The following is a 15,074-nucleotide window of genomic DNA, read 5'->3' on the forward strand; positions in this document are numbered from 1 at the left end:
AAAATATATGTGTGTGTGGGGGGGGGGGGCATGCACATGCACACCCATGCACAGATGCCTATGTTCGTATCAATGTAGACATGCATGCAAAACCATATAAGCGCATCCATACACCCACATACACAACTATATACTTATGCATACCACCCCTCCCTACATCCCCTCCAGCAACCTGACTGATTTCCTGTCCACCACATGTTTGATTTCCTGTTCACCATGCAGTGATTTCCTAATAACTGTCTTCACTGATATACAGTTATACAAACATCAAACCATGACACCACGTGACCTTCCTCGACCAATTGTAGCCCACCTTAAAGTAATAACAATCGACTTCTTTCATTCAAATTCAAAATGGCTGAAGATTAACATCATAGTTGAAACTCTCAGAGCACCAACAAATTTGAATCAAACTGTTTTGATCCATACATGTAATTCCCAATAAAGTTGTTGAGTGCCCTTCTTTTGTTTGTCCACTCACACCTATGAATATATATATGGTGGTTGTTCCAGATTTATGGTTTAACCAAAAAGGAATGCACACTTACTCCTCCACATGCTTAAATGCATTTATATAATACAGCCTTCTTTCCTCCATTCCCATCCAGCAAATCTTCTCATAAGGGTTTAGTGACACCAGGGCTATAGTAGAAGAGACTTGCCCGAGGTACTGCGTAGTGGTATTGACCTCCCTAATCATGTTGTCATGAAATGGACTTCTAAAACATCCATCCATACCCAAAACTGTAAATATGGAAAGAATACAGGAAAATCATATCAGAAGCAAATCTAAATGTAAAAGTAAATATATCTTACAAAATTTTTTTCTTGAAACTGTTTGTTTTTAAAAATTTATATTTTTTTGAAATATCATATTTCAAAATAAAGATTAATATAAAATAAAACAGCAAAGATATGCAAGCAGTTTAAAATAACAATAAATTGTAGAGAATCTGGCTCATTTATAACTGAAAACAATTAGATATGGAACAATGCAACAGATCTGAAATAAAATTGCATTTATTACAGTATAACATTGTCATTGTATTTTGAGACAATTAAAGAATAGTTGTTCTTAGCTGTTTTAAGCTTAACCCTTCAACATTCAGATTACTCTGTCAAATGTAATATTTATTTATTCATTTTGTTTTCAATTAATCATGCATTATCTCGTGGCTTTGAGATTTCAAAGATGTCATTGTTATTTTTGGATTGACGTTGTAGGATAAATGTGAGAAACTCGATATGGCCAGTTTGAACATAAAACAGGTAGAATATTTGGGCTGAATTTGGCCAGTTTAAATGCTAAACAACCACTTGGGCCTTGGATACCTTTAGTAAAAGCCATTATACTATAAAGCATCCAGACCAGGTTTCTGATTTTTACCTATTTTTCCTCAATCAGTATCTCATGCTATACATGATATAAAGATTATTGGCTAGGCCTTGCTCACATCTCACTAAGCCACTGAAGTATCCTAAATATTTAGAAATGTTCCCCTATTTTTAACTGAATTCAGTCATTGGTTTGCAACCATGCTGTGGCATCACTTTCAAATATTTTATTCATTTGTATCGATCATTTTAAAGTGTATGGCTATTATTTGTTTAATTTCTATTGAAAAAGAGAAGCGTAGTTAACCAAGTGAAAAGGAATATTAGCCACTGAAGATGAAATGCTGCAAGGAGCTTTCTGATCACGTTGATCACACACACACAGATTTCCAGTATAGGTAGTGAAGGCAGGAATGGGTTGGCACATCATAGATGGCTTCACCTGTGGAAATAGCAATAGCAGTAAGTAGATGGAATGAAGAGAAAGTGCATTCTGGGAAAGAAGAGTGAGAAGATGGCTGGTATGTATGTACAAGCTGGTACAAGGCGGTGAGCTGGCAGAATCATTAGCATGCCGGGCGAAATGCTTAGCGGTATTTCGTCTGCCGCTATGTTCTGAGTTCAAATTCCGCCAAGGTCGACTTTGCCTTTCATCCTTTCGGGGTCGATTAAATAAGTACCAGTTACACACTGGGGTCGATATAATCGACTTAATCCGTTTGTCTGTTCTTGTTTGTCCTCTCTTTGTTTAGCCCCTTGTGGGCAGTAAAGAAATTGGTATGTATGTATGTGTGTGTGGTAGCATGTGTATGTATGATTGCATGTGTGTGTGTGTGTGTGTGGAATAATTGCATGTCTGTAGTGCTAGTGCCGCAATAAAAGTACCTGTACTGGTGCTTCATGAAAAATACCCAGTACTCTTTAAAGTGGTTCAATACAAGGCAAAATCGTTTTGCTTTTATGCCATGACAGCAAAGAACAGCAAGTTTTAAGATGATGTGTTATTTGATATTCATTCAGTTCATGTGGTATCCACTTGTCCAGCTTCTTTACTTTGCTGATGGTCCAATACAGTTGGAATTGAAACATCAAACCTTGCTGCTAATTCATGCGTAGTTTGAGATGTATCTGCCTCTACTACAGTTTCCAGCTCATCATTATCCACCTTGGTCTTAGGTCTACCACAGGGCTGATTTTCAAGAGTAATGTCACCAAACCAGAACTTCTCAAACCATCGACATACAGTGCTCCCATACACCACATTTTATGTTTTGAGATGCATTGGATCCATGGAAGACCTCATTCATAAACAACACAAAATTTTATCTATACAAGCTGATTTAGAAGAGAAAACTCACGATATAATCAGACACTATGAATTGCATTTCAAAAAGTGATGATGTAAGTCTTCAATGTCGTAAAACAAAGAATTATTAGGATAAACATTAGAGTTAACAACTATCAAACTTGGTGCATAAGAAGATCGGAGATTTCATTCTTAATGACCTGATATATATATATATCACCATGACCGAACAGGCTATCAGATGGTGCTACACATTGCTGGTCACAATGCGCTTCACATTGTTTTAGCCTTCAAATGACGCCACCCCACTGGCTAAGTGATCAGGTCAATAAATATATATATATACCGGAGTAAGCACATAAATGTGAAACAAGGTGGAAAAAAGAGTACTCGAATACCAGAGGTAGAGTAATATGCTTTATTTAGAAGCAGCAGAAATATAACAAAAGCTGTTACTCAGAGTTTCATGTGAAATTCTGAGTAACAGCTTTTATATTTCTGCTGCTTTTAAATAAAGTATATATATATATATAGACGCCCCAGCATGGCCACAGCTCATGAGCTGAAACTAGAATCAATCAATCATATATATAAACATATATATGCATATATATAAATGTATGTATAAATGTATATGAGGTACATACATATATAAATGTAAATATACACATACATTCATAAATATATATATATATATGTATGAATGTATACATATATATATACACACATATACAAGTGTGTGTGTGTGTGTACACACATGCATGATTTGTGATACTGTAAATCCACAATAGGGAGAAGCTACTAAAGCACTTGAGCTTTGTATTGTTGCTTGTCAAACTCAACCATAATTTTCCTTTGTGTGTACAAATACATGCTAAACACACACACGCGCAAACACACGCAAACACACACACACTAACAGACACATTAAGCTTTAGCATTAAATCAAGCTAACTTAAAATGATATAGATGATGAGCTATAGAAACTCAGTCAAACCTCTTATTTCTCATTGTATATGAAAATGAAGCACTCTGTTTTCTAAGGACACAGTGTGATGTCATTGATATAATGTAGAATTTCACAACCAATGACCCCAACAGTTGATAACGTATACATCACATCTCTAGCGAAAGCAAATTGCAATTATCATTGAGATACTGATGCTACTATTGTTGTGTGATAAGCTTGACAAATGATACCTTGTCACATTCTGACTTAAATTAGATGTTTATTATGCATCAAACAACCAATTAACAATACCTATTTGCTTCCTACTTTTCATGACAGATAATTGCTATATGCTCTGTTTGCTTTACAGAGCTTTACTAAAAGTTATACGGACAGACATACGTACATACAAGTGTGTATATATGCGTGTGTGTGCGAGTGTGTGTTTGTGTGTGTGTATGAGTGTGTGTGTTTGTGTGTGTATGTGTATATATATTCACACACACTCTCGTATTATATATATATGTATATACGTACATATGTGTATGTGTATTTATGTGTATGTGTGTATATATATATTTGTATGTATGTATGTATATATGTGTATATATATATGTGTGTGTATATATATATATATATATATATATATATATATATATATATATTGATGAGCATTTACATAAGACTGTTTCCATTCCACATATATATCAAAGTGTTATTATGCGGATTATGTACTATCTTCATTGGTCAAGGGTTCAATTCAGCTTTCAAATATATTTATTACTACCGAAAGACTAAGCTGTACACAAACTGGACACTTAAAAGTAGATTTATTGACTAAAAGAATTTGAAACACCAAACTTTGTTATTGATTGGCAATGTTTTACCAGAAAATCCAGCTCAGGCATTGATGACATGATGAAATTAACTATATTTGGTGAATAATGCTGTGAGCCTGCTTTATTTTCTAATACAGGCTTTCCATCCTTGAATACTGTACTTCTTCCACCTTCATGAAACAAGCATTGTACATCAGATTATTCCCTCAGATATTGGAATATTTTTCAACATAGAAATTGATTAATCCATAGAATTCAAATGAGAGTGTGTACCCTTCAACTTCATACATTCTTAGATTTTATTGATTAATTTTCTTTTGATCAGGAGTAAGCATCTCGTCATTTGGGAGCCTAATCTTATACAATTATTGCTTGTCTTTTTTAATAATTCCAACTTGAACTTAATATCAAAGTAGAGCAAAAACAGAAGGAAGGGAGAAATATCCATTTTTTTTTTCCTCTCCAGTATTATTTTGTAAACATTGCTTCAAATTAGTGATAATGTTGTCTTTTATAGAACATATTTTGTTAATGGCTAGTGCTCTGACATGAAAACAATTGATAATCTATCTAAAATATAAACATGACAAGCAAACAATGTTAAGTTAAGAAATTCTGTTTGAAAACGTTGAAAATGTTTCATTCTACTGAATTGTTTAGTGATATTTTTTTTAAAGGATTTTAATTTCAACTTTGATGATCAACTTAATTACAGTGAATCTTGTCTTGTTTAAGTTGGTATGATGTTTCATATCAAAGACACTGTTCAAAGAATTTTTTCAAAGTCTGAAATTGCTAGCTCCTTTTTGTTTTATATTTTCTCCTTCAATAAAATTACACTTGAGCTAATATAACATACCTCCAACCATAACTGACAAATTTATTTCATAACCTTAAAACAAGCTTTTTCTTATGAAATTTGCAATATTTATGCAGTTATTCTTAATTAATGTTGTATTATTTCGGTTATCTTAGTGACAATCTTTATTTCAATGATGTTTTCTGATTGATATGACTTATTAACCCCTCTAACCTGGTATTTCCAAGTAGTTTGACCCTTCTTTCACCTTGCATTCTGCTGTGGAAAATTACCAAGCATTTCAAGTAGTGTTTAACACATGAATTTAGCAGCTTGTGTCATAGGAATTAATAACAACAAATCATATATTTGGCAATGATTTCATAGGAATCAGTTCTCTCTTAGATTGATGGCTGTCAAATGTCAATAACATTCTATACAAGTGATTAATAGTATTATATTTTATACTTTTACAGTATTTAATGCAGTTCTTTCAATTTTACCAGTGAATTTATTCTATGAGGAGAATAATGCATTCTTAGATTAATTTTGTTTTTTAAACCAAAATATTGTCTGAAAATAGAGTGTTATAGAAAGTGTCTAAAATGTAACACAATAGATTTTTCCATATTTACTGTTTTAATTTTGTACCATTATCTTATATTTAGAAAAAGAGGGAAAACAAGGTGTTCTTGAGAAATTGTGCTCAAATATATTTTATATTCATTTTCTCTTGTTATTATAGATATATATATATACTTGAATCTTTCTCATAACCTTACTAAAAGAAAGTGGTATAGGTTACACTTTTGTTCCAGGCACGTGCCATCAGTAATTACTCAGGGTAGGCAGCTGGTGACCTTTATGTAGTAAAACACAGAAAATAAGAGAAACACAGGTGCGCAACTGAGTTGTAGGCAGATTTATATTTGCCTTTGTAGCACATAAAGAAAATGTGGGAATGTATGCAGTACGTGTACTTGAGCAATATTATGCATAGCTTAAATACTGAGATTGAAAAGCAGGGATGAATCATGCCTACCTAAACTACAAAAAATAATATATTTTGCATTTTATGTATAGTAAGCAGAGTGACCTTCATAATTTTATTGAATTAGGTGCATATTTTCCCATGAAAGAAAAATGTTGCTATCAACTGCCTTGCCTACATAGATGGTACATCCCTGTTTTGTTCAATTAGACTTTTGTGAATGGTTTAGTGAAGAAAGCATGGGTTGTACCTATGAGGTTTTGCAAGGGTGATGCAAAAAGTGGAATGAGAAGACAACAGGTGAATAAAAAAGAAAAAAACATTGAGAGCTGCACCCCCTTTGACTATAGAAGTCATAATTAATCTAGCTGGCATGGTATAATTTAATCGTGAGGAGTCCAAAAGCCTATGAGACAATTACTGAATCCAGAGATAGTAGTGTCTTCCCTTTTCACTTTTTGCATCAATCTTCTCATTTTTCTCTTGCACTTTCTCATGTATTAGTATCCCAGTTTTCAGATGGAACTATGTGCCCTGAGCCCACAGATTGCTTGGAGACACAATGCGTGTTATATAAATTTGCCTTATCTTAATATTTCTATGGCATGAAACTCATAGTAGCTCTTATTTTGAATACTGTGTACTTTAAATGATATTTATCTTTCACTGGATGGAGTTCTATTCTGTTGACCCTACTTCAATGGAACAATAAGCTATATATATATATATGAATTTTTTGTGTAATGAGATAAAAAACCAAGGCTGTATAGATATTAGAGATATTAAGCTGTAAGACCTTCTATCTATAAATGCTCTAATATCTATACAGCCTTGGTTTTTTTATCTCATTATGCAAAAAATTCATATATACACATGCTGACATAGAACCAATGTTGAACCCTTTATTCACAATATTACCAAATCTGGAACTTAACTATGGTATGTCTATAGCACTTATTCAGCATTACCTGACACCTTTGGGTCTCAATGACACCATTATCTCTTATAACCTCAACTTCTCGCTAATATATATATATATATATATATGTATATACTTTATTTAAAAGCAGCAGAAAATTCAACAAAACCTGTTATTCTGAGTTTCACATTCCCATTCGTCAGACAGTTTTTGCGAAACTCAGAGTAATAGGTTTTGTTGAATTTTCTGCTGCTTTTGAATAAAGCATATTACTCTACCACTGGTATTTGAGTACTCTTTTTTCCACCTTGTTTCACATTTATGTGTTTACTCTGGTATATATATATATATATATATATATATTTGTGTGTGCGTGTGCATGTATATTTGTGCTTCATTGACTTGACATCAAGTGATAGCTCTAAGTAATATCACCAGCACAAAAATGGTATCATTCATTTCCAGTTTTCCATGAAAATATGTCAAGTCATGTGGATATATTACCTTGCTAAGAATCAAGTGAAAGTTGGTAACAGGAAAGGCATCCAACCATAGGAAAACCACTCCCAACAAATTCTATCCAATCCATTTAATAATGGAAAAATTGACAATAAAACAATGAGGTGTATGATGATGCTGAGGGGGAAGATTCTCGTGGGAAGCCAAATTCATGCTCAGATTTAATGGCAAATTATAAACTATCCCACTTTAGCTTACATCTGTAATGCTGTAGGAAATGGGGAAAAAATGGTGAAATTTTCCTATATTGTTTCTCTGGCAAAATTCTCAGACATCTTAGTTCATTCATAATCTTTTCAAGTTTTATCTTTCACATTTATATTACTTCAGATCAGTATATAAAGAGACTTATGCTGCCATGCTTTAGCTATCAAAGAAAAAAAGGCCAACCTAGATATGAAGGAGTCATTTTAAGAAAGAAGTAGGAAAATTGACAATGTGCCTTTAAACATGTTAACAAGTTGGATATTTTTACTTTTTGTTTCACCACCACAACCACCACCAATACCACACAGCAGGTTTTTTTCTTTTTTTTATCATGGTATACTGACCCCCACTAATACTGATCACTTGATATCTTCTAAGTCAGTTTTAAACAAGTGATATATAGCTTAGTTTGGACTATAATACAGCTTCTATGGCAGGTTTTCAAATCTATGACTGTACACAAAATCTCTGTACTCTTCCAAACACTTAGCGATTGTACCTTTTATGTGATACTATAATTTTTTTCTTTTCTTTCTGTTTTATTTTTATCTGTGTTTTTTTCTCTCTTTTGTCATTGACATTGACTGCGATGAAAAATGATATAAAAGATATGTGATAATTTAGTTAATACAATCGTTGACAAGGAGAAGGAGGAACAGATGTAGGGGCAATTTTATTTTTAGTGTTACTATGATTAATTCATATCCTGACAACTTACAGGGTCTTTTAGTCTGTAGTTCTTACAATAAATTACAAATGATCATGAGAAAGAATCACAAATTTCAGTAGATTTATAATATCAAATGATGAAGTATTGGTATTTGTCATGAAAATAGAGCAATGTATGAAAGAATGCCTTTATTTATAGAAATAAATAAAATGAAAAGACTATTATCTTGTGTGTATGCGTGTAAATATATATATATATATATATTATATATATATATATATATATATATATATTGCTTAGAATACATGTTATGCATGACCATCTTCTATCATATGAAGTGTTTATAAAAAGTCTTTCCCAAAAATGACAATGTTACTTTTCTTAACAATATATGGTCTGTGAATTTATCATGTACCTTCGGTTCTAATTCTTCATCATTTAACTATGTAGGTTTAAGGGTATTTTTCTTGCATTTTTAAGGCTGATGCTTTTTTTAAAACTGTGGCCTTTAGTAGACAGGATTATTATTATTATTATTACTACTACTACTACTACTACTACTACTACTACTACTACAACTACTAAGGCAGCAAGCTGGCAAAATTATTAGCATGCTAGGCAGAATGCTTTGTGGCATATCATCCATCTCTGCAAGGTCGAATTTGCCTTTCATCCTTTCAGGGTCGATGAAATACATACCAGTTGAGTACTGGGGTCAATGTAATTGACTTAATTGACTTACCCCTCCCCCAAAATTGCTGGCCTTGTGCCAAAAATTTTAAACCACTATTATTACTATTAAGGTGACAAAGTCACAGAAATGCTTGCACACCAGACAAAATGCTTCACAGCATTTCTTCCAGCTTTACATAGAGAATTCAAATGCCGCTGAGGTTAATTTTGCCTTTCCTCATTTTAGGGCCGATAAAATAAGTACCATTTGATCTGTGTAATCAACTTAACCACCACCTCGGTGTAATCGGTGTAATCAACTTAACCACCACCTCTGAAATTGCTGGCCTTGTGCTTAAATAATTATAAAGGGGGCAAGCTGGCAGGATGTTAGCATGCCAGACAAAATGCTTAGTGGTATTCTGAGCTTCAAACTGTTTGGGGTCAACTTTACTTTTCATCCTTTCAGGGTCAATAAAATAAAGGGACATTTAAGTACTGGGCTCAGTGTAATCAGCTAACTCTGCTCCAACTAATATTACTGACCTAGCCCCAACATTTGAAACCATTTAATAGTAATAACATTTCTTTCTACTATGGGCACAAGGTCTGAAATGTTGGAGGAGTTGGGTAGTCAATTAAATTGACCCCTGTTGTTCTACTGGTACTTATTTTTACTGACCCTGAATGGATGAAAGATGAAATTGAATTTGGCAGAATTTGAACTCAGATCTTAGTGAATTGGAAGAAATACTATAAACATTTTGCCCAGCCTGCTTAATTACTCTGCCAGCTCTCTATCTTAATAAGGCCTGAAATTTTAAGGACCAGGACTAATTGATTCATCTGGTACTTATTGACTCTGTAAGGATGAAAGGCAAAGTCTACCTTGGTAGAATTTGACCTCAGAACACAAAAACAGATAAAATACTGCTAAGAAATTTGTCTGGCATGCTAATTTTGGTGCAAGGTTATCAATTTTGAGGGAACAAAAGAAGTCAATTACTGTGATCCCAGTACTTTATAGGTACTTTTATTTTTTTACCAAGCCTAAAACAGGTGAAAATGCAATGTTGCTCTCAGCTGTATTTGAACCCATAACATAAATTGAGGTATTTCTTCCAGCTGCCTATATTATTGATGCTAATGATCTACTATAATAATACTCTTGTGTTTTTCTCTGTCACAACATATGAATGAGAAAGGAAGGAGTGATAAAGGAATAAGGAAGGAAGGGTTGATGGCAAACTTGGTAGTGGGATGATGGAAACTCTACGGTGAAAAAATATGAAACAGTGCGTGTGTATGTAAAAGGAAGGTGTGTGTGTGTGTGTGTCTATGCAATGGAAGTGGGATGGTGAACAGTCAATGCTGAAAAGAAAAATCAAACAGCATTTCAACTCTGTGTGTGTGTATGTGTTTGTGTGTGTGTGTGTGTGCAAGGGAAGCATGTGAATGTTTGTATGTGTGAGCCAGCATTCTTTCAGTAACAAATGATGATCAATGTCACATCTCAAAAGACAACAACCAGATAACATTAACAAGTGTTTTCATTTGATCTACCATCTATATTCTATCCCGTATTTAGTCAGGGCCAGCTTTATGTGGCCTTAAGTCATACAAGAAGGAAGGAAAACTTTAAAATTCTTTTGGAGGAAACAAGCAGTCAAGGAATGTTAGTTGCGGAGAGATTTTCCACAAAAAATTTGGTAATAAAAGGATTATTGAACTAAAAACTTGGTTTTGTACCTTATTTCTATCTGAAATACTACAATTAGCCCTGATTTTTGACAGCATGGTGCCATCTAGTTACAAATATTATCCATCCAGAAATATATTCGATTTCTGTAGTCCAAGTCTTTCATACACACTACGATGAACCATTGATCCTTGTTTTTAATATTGTTTCCTCGTTAGCCTTGATTCAACTGTACTAAGATCAAAGACACCCACTTCATGACCATCTAGCTAGTTGTACTTATATATCGTTGTTATTATGCAAAAGTGTCGTAAGTCCAAAATGTTGCCTTTTAGGAAAACAAAAAAATAACTTCACCATTCCATAACAAAATTGGTGAAGGGACAAACACAGCCACACACAAACACAGATATACACAAATGTGCACATACACACACGCATATCCATATATATATATATATATATATATATATATATATATATATATAAATGCACCCTTTTAAAGCCTAGCCAGGCTCATGGGCCCTGTTTCCTGGTTTCAATGGCGTATGTGTTCCCCAGCTGGATGGGACGCCAGTCCATCGCAGCATTACTCATTTTTGCCAGGGTACAAATATATATATATGTACATACACACACACTCACACACACACATATTAGATAAAATAAAACAGCAAAAAACCAAGGCTATGTGGAATTTATAGAACATTTATGAAAATAAAGGTAGTCTTACAGCTGTTTCTTCCTCAAAAAGGAAGGGAAGAATAATAAGGTATAATGGCCAGGTTTCTTAAAATAGACGTAGATATTTATTGTACTAGCTAAAGTAGTAGTGGGGGCTGATGAATCAGTGAGAGCAAGAGAGATGTGTATATAGATATAGGAGCACTCTGTTAGTTATGATGATGAGAGCCAGTCCCAGATGATATGATCAATGGAACAGCTTTCTCGTAAAATTAACGTGCAAACGGATGGGCAATCCTGTCGTTCTCAGGGAGATTCAGCGTGACACAGAGTGTGACAAGGCTGGCCCCTTGAAATACAGATACAACTCACTTTTGCCAGTTGAGTGGGCAGGAGCAATAGGAAATAAAGTGTTTTGCTCAAGGACACAACATGTTGCTGTGAATTGAACTCACGACCTTACAATCGTGTGTTGAATGCCCTAACCACTAAGACATGCAAATTTTATATATAGATATACACAGAAGCATATATATATATATATGATGTGCTTCTTTCAGTGTCCACTCACAAGGCTTTGGTCAGCCTGAGGCTATAGTAGAAGACACTTGTTCAAGGTGCCACACAGTGGGAGTGAACCTGGAACTATGTAGTTGGGAAGCAAGTGTCTTACCACACAGCCATGCCTGTGCCTATAGATATACTTTTGGTTTATTTTCTTTGTTTTTATTATAAATATTTTTTATTTTAAAATTTATCTGGTGCCCCTTGAATTAAAACTCAATAATGTAATTGCCAAGGTGTGAGTAGGCATGAAATGAAATAAATAAAATTGAGATATGATGACATTTTGTGAGTCTAAACTATAATCTTTGAGATTATCGAAAGCAAATTTTATTTTGATTTAATTACACATTATTCACAATGGTAATGATGACAACAACAACAACAACAGCAACAACAACAACAATCACCGCCACCTTTTGACAATGATGTTGATGATAATGATTATGATGAATATGATAATGATGATATTCATAAACCACTTCAACTACAGCTGATACACTTTCATTATCAGTACCTCAATCTTCACTCGGTTTCTTCCTATTCTTCTAATCATTGTTATCATCATTATCACCATTCACATCATCATTGCCACTGGCACCACGGCAACTACCACCACTACCACCACCACCACCACCACCACCATCATCATCATCACCACTATCTTCATAATCAACCTTACCACCACTACCACCATCATCACCATCACCAGACATGCCTCCTAGTACTATTGCCTTAACTTTACAAGGAAATATTTTTTATATCATCATCATCATTCACATCACCACCAGTGCTCTCGCCACCACCACTTACACAAACATCACCATCATCACCATCATCATCCCCTCATCATCCACAATCATCACCATCTTCATCCTCTGCACCACCACTACCACCACGACCATCATCATCATTATTATCACATACACCACTTAGTACTATCACCTTAACTATACAACGAAATAATTCATTTCTCATCATCATCATCATCACCACTACATCCACTACCATCGAAATAGCAATTACTACTACAACATCTGCTGCAGTTACTAATCATTATAATAACACTAGTACCACAACCACCAAGTAATACAACCATCTCTCCATCGATGCCTCGCTCCAACACAGCCAAGACTAATACCATCAGCATTAATAAATTTCCATTATAATTGTGTAAACCGTATCTTTGAGCTTATCGTAACTAGAATCACCACCACATACCTCTATCAACATCACTATAAACACCAGCATCATCGTCTCTACTATAACAACAACAAGTACAAACACCATCAATTTTTCGTAGGTATCTTTCAGCATATCACTAGCACTGAAATACCACAGATAATTCCAACAATTAATTTTATCATAGTTGACAATCTACTGAAAAACCAACAGCTGCTTCATATAAATAAATATTATACACTGTTTATTACATATACATTGCATACAAACAGGAGAAAAGCCATATCTCAATGTGTTATATAGTCACAAGCAAAGCATTTTGTCAAAATATGTGTGTATTCGTATATGTATGAATATATATGTGTGTGTGTGTGTGTGTGTGTATTTATGCACATATCATCATTATAACGTTCTTTTCTGTGCTTGCATGTAACACTTGGATTTGTCAAAACATTTTCTGCAGCTTGTGTCACAGGAAAGACATACAACACGTGTGTGTGTGTGTGTGAATGATTGTTTTTTTATGTTATAACACAAACAGTTTTTTACATTTTTACATTAAACTGAAAGACTACTCAATACTTTGTGTAGAGTACAACTTACCTTCCTTTAACAAGAATAGCTTCGACAACGATTTCAAAAGTGTTTCTATAGGTGAGAGCTACATCAGCAACTCAAATAGGTGTCAGCTTCATGTCTTGCTATCTGTAGTGCTCCTTTGTCATCTGTGTGAGATTTAACATCCTGAAATCAGCTTTTCCCAGCTTTGTTCATGTTCGCTTTTGTCTTCTTGGTTTTCATCCACCTTATCTTCAAGCATGTCTTTACCTATCTGTTACCAGCCAGATGCATCAGCTGTATGTCCACATACAGTTGTCTGTCTGTACATTACATTTATTTCTTCTTATACCTAGATTTTCATTCAGCTTTTCTGTAAAACATCACCCATATACATTAACATTACACATCCAGGGTGTGTATGACATGCTTGCTTCATTTTCTTCCAACCTTCATACATTTTCTGCATTGAATGGTCATCTCAAGTCCACCACATAGGACCACACTTCACACACAAGCAACATACAACCTACCCATTTATAGGTAAATGTCAATGAATATGAGACATTTTGGCACAGCTGTTTTGTCACCACCTATTTGGCTTTGACTGATATCAGATATTTCAATGTTTCTCTCATTTTTCCTCACTCACTTCTTTCTCTTTCTCTCTTTCTCACACACACACTATTAATATATTTCTTTTATTCTTTTACTTGTTTCAGTCATTTGACTGTGGCCATGCTGGAGCACCACCTTTTAGTTGAACAAATCAATCCCAGGACTTATTCTTTGTAAGCCTAGTACTTATTCTATCGATCTCTTTTGGCAAACCACTAAGTTACAGGAATGTAAACACACTAACATCAACTCTCAAGCAACAGCGGAGGAACAAACACAGACACACAAATATATACATATATATACGACAGGCTTCTTTCAGTTTCCTTCTATCAAATCCACTCACAAGGCCATAGTAGGAAACATTTGCCCAAAGTGCCATGCAGGGGACTGAACCTGGAACAATGTTGTTGGGAAGCAAGCTTCTTACCACACAGCCATGCCTGCGTATATTTCTGTTTGTGTGTATGTGTGAGTGTGTTTGATTCCAGTGCTAAAATATACCATCGTCAAAACAGATTCAATGCCTAGTTAGCTTAGCTACATCATTAGCATCCAACCAA

General features: G+C 34.3%; 1 protein-coding gene across 10 annotated transcripts in view; it reads left to right on the forward strand.

Annotated features, from left to right (window-relative positions):
* The window catches only part of LOC115210389 (bone morphogenetic protein 1), a 2,987,986-nt gene that overhangs the window by 1,025,285 nt on the left and 1,947,627 nt on the right, over positions 1-15,074 (forward strand). The gene's annotated exons all lie outside the window — the stretch shown is intronic.

Source organism: Octopus sinensis, linkage group LG4 (genome assembly GCF_006345805.1).
Source record: "Octopus sinensis linkage group LG4, ASM634580v1, whole genome shotgun sequence".
In the NCBI taxonomy this organism is placed as follows: Eukaryota; Metazoa; Mollusca; class Cephalopoda; order Octopoda; family Octopodidae; genus Octopus; species Octopus sinensis.